General features: G+C 31.2%; 1 long non-coding RNA gene across 5 annotated transcripts; it reads left to right on the forward strand.

Moving 5' to 3' along the window:
- The first annotated feature begins 2,871 nt into the window (after positions 1–2,871).
- LOC145136210 (uncharacterized) lies at positions 2,872–5,286 on the forward strand. Of its 5 annotated transcripts, none has more exons than XR_013720301.1 (5): positions 2,872–2,938; positions 3,010–3,310; positions 3,577–3,704; positions 4,453–4,552; positions 4,680–5,286. It is a non-coding gene; the product is annotated as an uncharacterized LOC145136210 (long non-coding RNA). The 5 variants fall into 5 exon arrangements; XR_013720302.1 differs by lacking the exon at positions 2,872–2,938 and adding an exon at positions 4,291–4,330 and having other exon boundaries at positions 2,945–3,310; XR_013720303.1 differs by lacking the exon at positions 2,872–2,938 and having other exon boundaries at positions 2,945–3,310; positions 4,680–4,883; positions 5,004–5,286.
- The last annotated feature ends 2,802 nt before the right edge of the window (positions 5,287–8,088 follow it).

Below are 8,088 nucleotides of genomic sequence, written 5' to 3' on the forward strand. Positions count from 1 at the left end.
CGCGAGCCTTGCAAATTAAATCTGTTACATACTTAAACATATGTGATGTTTTCATATATAACATTATCTTAACTAATATTATATGTTGGGTATCATTTCATGTTAATTTGGAGTGATTTAAACAGAATTGGATGCCAATGCTAGTCTGTTTCATGCGTGCGTTTGTGGTATTTTGAGTGGTAATATAACACTAGTGGAGTTTTCCTATAGCAATAGCATCACTCAAACATTGATATAGCTAGCGTAGCACTTTATGAGTAGGGGGCAATGTTTTAAAACCCGGGTTTTTAGTTGACCCGGTGTGATGACCGGTTCACAGTTCAACCGGTTGAACCGCCGGGTCAACCCGGTTTATGGTATTTTTTTTTTATTATATATTTTTACTTTCCTGCATAAACATATAAAACCAATAATTTGATGTCCACAAAGTTTAAACATTGAGAAACATTGAAGAAACCACAAACGGCTCGTTCTTTTGACGTTTGCTACTTGTAGCCAACTATCCAAACCCTATTAAAACGGGTCAATCCGGTTTGAACCGGTTCAACATAAGCGGTCGAACCGCGGTTTAGAGGAAACCCGGCCGGTTCAATCCGGTCCGTATTTTTACAAAAAACATTCACAATTGACCCGCCTTCTATCCCGGAGCACGGTCCAACCGGTTGAACCGGCCGGGTCGACCCAGGTTTTAAAACATTGGTAGGGGGTTATTTGGAGTTTTGTTTAATCGGTTCAATTTATTTGGTTCGGTTCAATTGTCTTTTTAAACCTTTCTAAAGTAACAGGTAATATTTTGTTTAACCAGTTTGGTTATCCGGATAAACCAAAGAAAATTTTAACTTCCGATTTTTATTTATTTGTTTATGATATATATATATATATATATATATATATATATATATATATATATATATATATATATATAGGGCCGGTCCAAGCATATCTGAGGCCCGACGCAAAAATAAAATAGAGGCCCTTCAGATCACCAGTTAATCAAAGCTTAGAGCATTGGGTGTGGGCAACAAGGTGCAACACCAAGTTGTGCCACCTCACATGCCACATAAGCAAGTGGTGTTATAATACCAAGAGGGGAAATGGGCAACAAGATGCAACACCAACTTTTTGAAAATAAATATGTTTTATTTTTTATTTTTTTTCCTTAATGGTCATAAGCAACGGTTCTTTTTTTCCCGTTTCAATTCGTTTCCGTGGCCATGAGATTCAACCGACGAGATGCAACGAGCTAGGGGGGCGGTGTTCCCCCCGTCACGACGTCGTTGAGGCGTGCCACGTCAGCACCGTTGCTTCTCGTTGAGGCCCATACCGCATGCTCTTATAGTATTGCTTTCATATACTGTATATACTTACACATTATATTATGAAAATCCTATTAAAATAGTTCATCTACTAACTTTTTAACTATTAAAAACTTCCTAATATTTTTCATAGTTTAAATGTTTTTCTACCAATAAACTAACGTTAATTGATTTAAAATCATTGATTGAGTTGTTGATTAACATACGCACTCACATGTGTGCGCGCACACACACCCACCCCAAGAATATAAGCAACCATGTTTACAACTTTCACCAAGAATAACAACATAGTTTGGATGCAACACCAAAAATAGCAGCCAATTAAGTATTGGTTATCCATCAAAAGGAGCTACCCAAAACTTCGAAAAGTTTGAGCATCTTCCGCTGACAGGGGATTCACTTGTAGGGGTATTTTCGTCCAGAATAACCATTTTGATTTTTGAAGATCAAGGTTTGTGAACCGGACATGCTTTTTCACTTGTGCACAAAAAATTCAAAATTGAATTTACTTACATATTTTATTAAGTATTATTTGTCATCTAAGACTAGTTGAGTAAAATTATATATACAACTAAAATATTTTAAACTAAAAGTATTTCATTAAAAAAAACAATGTAAACATGATATGAACACGATCCATCACAAAATCAGTTTAATTTCTGATTGACAAAAAAACTTGAATATCTTCATCCTGAGATCCGTCTCTCATAGACTTATTTTAGACCAACAGCAAACCTGGAGCCACTGTAGGCTATTAAAATCTTCAGGTTCAGCGAAATAAGATTTGAAGTCTTACTCTTGCGCCCTTGTCTCTATGTGAAATCAGATTCGAGAGACGAATCTAATTTCTTGATTTGTATACTATCAATTTCTGAAGAAGGGGGAATGAAGCTTGATCGATGGAGTATAAATGCTTAGACGATGGAGAATATGAGTATTTGCTAAAACAAGTTTGAATCATAATCAATTTTTTGAGTGGAAAAAAAAGCCCTAAAATCAAAAGTTCGCTTTTGGGAACCGAGAAGCCTGTTTGATTTATTGGATGGTAAAAAAGTTTTTTTTGAAAACTGAAAAGTCACTTTAGAAACCTATCAGACAAAGATAAAAAAAATAAACCTATTAGACAATTAAAAAAATATTCAAGAAGGAAAGTTGTAAGATTCAAACACAGGGCCTATATTGCTTCAAACAATTGAAGCGCCAAGGTTCAACCATCTCATCTAGATCCATATTTTGTTCTTTGTTGCGTATTATCTTTTATATTATAAAAAATTATATATATAAATATACAAACTAATCGTAACTTGAGGGCCTCCGAGATTTCATGAGGCTCGGGGCGGTCGCCCAGCTTGCCCACCCTCTAGGGTCGGCCCTATATATATATATATATATATATATATATATATATATATATATATAAATGAGTACCTAATTGCCTAATTGCCATGTGACAATTGCTGAGGCTCCTCCCAGCGAATTTTTCCGCTCAAAGTTTCTATGTGAAGTTCCGAAAATGCCCTTTCTACCTCTTAATACCTCATCCGCCTTCATTCTCGCTCTGGCATTGGAAACAATAGAGAGTTTCCTAACTTCTATGCGATAAATCAGCTCCTAATTTGAAGGTAATCGTTTCCAAAATTATTTATCAATCTCTTTATTTATATGATTACAATTCCATACCCATTCATTTTAGCCCTAATTTTGTTGTTGGAAATGGAGCTGGAGCCGGGAATCAATATCTTAGTTGATTACAAACTAGAGTTCTCATTCAGTCGAGCATTGCAGAAGATGGGGACGAAGACGATGGTGGTTATGACAAATCAGAAAGTGAAATGAGTGGTTATGAAAGAGAATTTGGAAAGGAACATGGGAAAATGTCTATTGAACTATATATAAGAGATGATGGTTCTGATGAGGTCTGATGTAAAGAAAAACTGATTGGCTCTGCCAAACCCCAACCGAGATCTAGCATCAACTCTGAGATTACAGGCTCGGTATGTTTTACTATGAAACTTCCTTTTTTTTTCTGGATTATAATATTTAATATGTTATTCTTGAATAGTGTTTCTTAGATCTGTGGTTTGTTTCTAAATATTTTAGTGCAAGAAAAGAAGAATAAGGAATATTTTATCATTCATTTTATGGGCATCATTGTTTTATTGAAAGTGTTTTAAGAGCAATTTAAGTTTTATCCCATGAATCTTAGTATAATTGCATTAAGGCGAGATTTCTTACGAATTTGATTATTACTGGTTGGCAGGCAGGTTGGTCTTCATAGCAGCACATGGGTCTTCAAGAGGGAGTTCGATCTCATGGTTTCCATTGAGCTTGGTGTTATTGCTGCACAGACTCATTTTTCACTATTATATCTTGTTGTTTTTTTCCAAGGTAAAATCGATTATGATCAAAAAAATTTACTGATGAAGTAAGTAATGGGACAGAAAATGAAGAGAATTGTAAAATTGTCCAAATTCCGAGAAAAGCAACTATAAACCTCTCCATTCCCTAAGATCAAAGTAGGATGCCTTAATGTGACCATTGCAAAAGTACAATGCCATACTTTAGTTTCAGATTTTCTATAAAATAACATGCACTCTTATTTTCTTCTTGCTAAATTACTGGATTTTTGTTTTTTTTTTTTTTTTTTTTGGTTTTGTTTGTTGATTTTTTTTTGGTTTTCTACATTAGACACTGGATTTACTTTTTTTCCTTTTTGATTTTGATTGTGGATCCTGACATTTTTTATAGCAATTTACTTTTCCATTGAATGTAATCCAATCAATTAGGTAGTTCTGTTAAAAAATGGTTATGACTTTACAATGAATGTTAACCAATGAAGCATATGTAGATTGCTTATTGTTCTTAAAATTGTCTATGTTTATTGATGTTATTTAACCAATAGATGAGCAATTTATATTGTGTTGTCTTTTCATTAATAAATCTAAATACTTGACATTTTTTGGTCATCTATTAGATAACTAGCTACGTGGTTTTACGTTACTGCCTACATGAGGGTATGTCTCTTGTGTGCCCCCATAAAAATATTCTAGCTGGAAGTTGTGTGAATAAATATAGAAACAAGTGAATTAGCATTTGTTTGGTTTTCGAATTTATATATTTGTTTAAATGATTGCAGATTTTCTAATGGAAGATGAACCAAAGAAGTTTCAGACATTTTTGTTATTTAAAAAAAGTCATGACATGAAGCAGACAACATAAAAGAGTTTTATAAAAAGGTGCATACATGTTTTTGTGTTGATTAGTTATAATTTATATGACTTGAAATTAAGCAAAATCTGAATATTACATGATGTACAATTTTCTTACACAATCTTGCTAATATTTGGTTGTTTTATGTTCCAGAAAAGTTGAATTTGGAATAAAATATATAAAGGGAAACAATATTGACATGATAGGGTAACCATTTTTGTCAAACTTGGAAGAGCCCAGATCTTGGGATTGCAAATAGTTGCTTATCCTCTTCAAGTTGCAGATGTTTCTCTATTTGCATATGCCTAATATGTTAAATTGCATATTTGATCAGGTTGTTTTGTCTCCTTTATCGAGGTCTTAGCCAATTTACTTTTCTTAATCTTTCTTAATTAATCTTCGAGTTATTGTTTAATGTGGTTTTATTTTTGTAATTTAGTTTAAAATTTTCATTTTTATAATTTTTTATAACTTTAGGTAACAATAATGAAGAATTTAGGGGCAATTTGGTATTTTCAAATAACATCAAGTCTGAACAAGTGGTGTTAGGAGGAAACGACAAAGATAACCAATAGAGGACTATCTATACATGATATGTTGCTTAAGGCATACATGACAAACATAAACTAGGATGCTATTGTTTTTGTTTCTTTAAACGGTGTTAAATCAAAGTAGATTGTTATTGTTTATATTTTATTGAGGACCTACTTTTGGGATTAGATACATTAGTTTATTATAAGAAAATGAAGCCTTATTGTAATTTCTTTGTTCCAAATATTTTTAGGTTTCTATTCTATAAATAAATTTCATTAAGTTATCTCACTTTTAAATCAAACTTAAACACATAGAATGTATATTATTTCTCACCAAAAAAGTTTCATTACACATTTTTAATTTATTTGTTTTTTACATATAATATATTATTTTTATCAATTAAAATAAAAATATGATAAACTTTTGTATCAATAATTACTTACATAATGACAAACAATAGTAGTTAGCGAGACAATGAATGATACAACAATAATAATAAAAAAAAGAACAAAGGGTATATCAGTTACTTAAACATATTATAACTAATGATAGGAGATTAAAATCATGAAGAAGCTTATGAGGAAAGTGGGTAAGACACATGAACTCATGATAACAAGTCATCTTAGAATTAAAAATATATGTAAAATTATAATTTAGTTTGTAATTTAAAACAAAATTATAAACTTCGGACAAAACTTTTAGCTTTGCAACTTAAATATACTATAACTAATTACGATTCCAAGATTATAAAGAAGAAACATCATATATGCAATTGTGGTGGCAAATAGAAAAAAAATATTGTGGCACATGGGGTACAAGTGGTGTTAGGAGGAAACGACATTCAAATTCAAACAAGAGTTATTGGTTGTCAAGCAAATATTATATTTGAATCTGTGTATGGAACTCCGGATTATAAAGTTTTTCAGTTTGATGAATTTCACAACCATCCACTTGAGAAGAGAAGTGATTTAAAAAAAAGTGAGGCAAATGTCATATTTAGAAAAAACGTTTATAGTGCATGTTTCCACATCAAAAATAGGCCCAACTATGGCTCATAAGTTGATGACAAGTTTGAGAGGTGGGGATGAGTTTGTAAAGCCCAAAGTAGCTGACTATACAAATTTAAGGAGAGATAACAACAGGGTTATAAGTTATAAAGATGTCTAGTTGGTAGTAAACACAATGAATGACCGTCGAGCTCACTATCCAAATTACTCATTTGAGTTTAATTGCCAAGATGATGTTTTGGACTCTATGTTTTGGGCTGATGAAATGGAAAAGGCATATTAAGCTGAATTTTGTGATGTTATCTCGTTTGATGCGACTTTCCAAACAAACAAGTATGTTATTTTGTCTAGTTTTTTTTATAGATTATTCATATATGAATATTTTAACTTTATGTTTAATATTTAGTTGTGAATATTGAAATTATTTTAATATAATTATATATTCATGTTTTATTATTATTATTATTATTATTATTATTATTATTATTATTATTATAATATTATATTTTGTAATTCTATTCATACATGAATTTTTTTTATATTCACTTATGAATACATCAAAAATTTACTTTAATGAACATTTTTGTTTGTGTTATAAGTATCGAATGGTTTTTGTTCCATTTACTGCTATTGATCACCATAAAAAATCAATTAATGTTGGAGCGAGGTTGCTAAGCAATGAAAGCATTGAGTCCTACTCTTGGTTCCTTAAAGTGTTTCTTAAAACTCATAGGAAAGAATCACTGAATCAACACTAGTTTTAACCAATCAAGATGCGACAATAAAATAAGCTATTGAGAATGTGTTTCCTAATTCAAAGCACTGATTATGTATGTGATATATAATGAAGAAGTTGAAAAACAAGGTATTATTTTAATATATTTCAAATATGTTACATAGTATTAGTTATTCATAGCTGAATATAGTAATTTTTTCAAATATTGGTATATTCATTTATGAATATTTATTATTATTTTACTTATTAGTATTTATTCATTTATGAATAAATATAGAAGTTTATTTTATTTTTGTTTTAATATATATATCAGATGACTTATTTACGAACACATACTTTAGAAAAAGATTTTTGAAGCTTGTTTGGGACATGAATATGAAACCTGATGTCTTTGAGGTGAAGTGGGGTTTGCTTATGAAACAATTCAATCTTGAATACACAAGATGGTTTAAAGACATGTTTACAAAACGTGATTCTTGAATACAAAGAATAAGTGTGGGGTATTTGAATTAAAAATAATTAGATTTACAAAACATGATTCTTGATGGTTTAAAGACATGTTTACAATTGTTCTATGTGATGTTGGTGATGAAGGTTTGAATTAAAAATAATTAGATTTGCTTGAGGGCAAGCAAAGAATAAGTGTGGGGTATTTTGATATTGTCATATTTATACATGTTTTTAGGCAATATTTACTTATATTTTTATTAATATTTTGGTTAATTGCATTGAATAATGGTACTTATGAGGATAAATTGTTCTTTGCAGCCAAATAGAAGCATTTTTGGAGAAAGGGACTAAAAATGACAAAACACGGAACTTTGGAGGCTTGGAGATTAAAAGATGAAGAAGCTTACATAATCTGCTGAATTCATGTCGTGAGGCTTATAGATTCACAACGTGAACACGAATCTTCCAGAAGATAGACATAGCGAAGAAAAGTCCTTAGCCAACATGGAAATCTATTATTCACGTCATGAGCCATATCTATTCACGACGTGAGAATGGAAAAAATCAGAAACTATATATACTCTTGCTCATTACGATTTAAAGGACTTTTTGGCGGCTTGAAGAAGTTCCCGGAGACGATTTTCAGAAGAGGAGAAGGTCTGGAATAGGATTTCAACACCAAAGGAGAAGAGAAGTTCATAATTGGATTCTAGTTTTAGTACACTTTAAATATATTTTTGAATATGATTTTTGTTAACTTGTTTGCTAGGATGTCCAACTAAATCTAGCTGCTTCTGTTAGCTAGATGAAGCTGGAACTCATGGATTTAATATTT

Source organism: Lactuca virosa, chromosome 9, assembly GCF_052849685.1.
Source record: "Lactuca virosa cultivar CGN04683 chromosome 9, Lactuca_virosa_CGN04683_v6, whole genome shotgun sequence".
Lineage (NCBI taxonomy): Eukaryota > Viridiplantae > Streptophyta > Magnoliopsida > Asterales > Asteraceae > Lactuca > Lactuca virosa.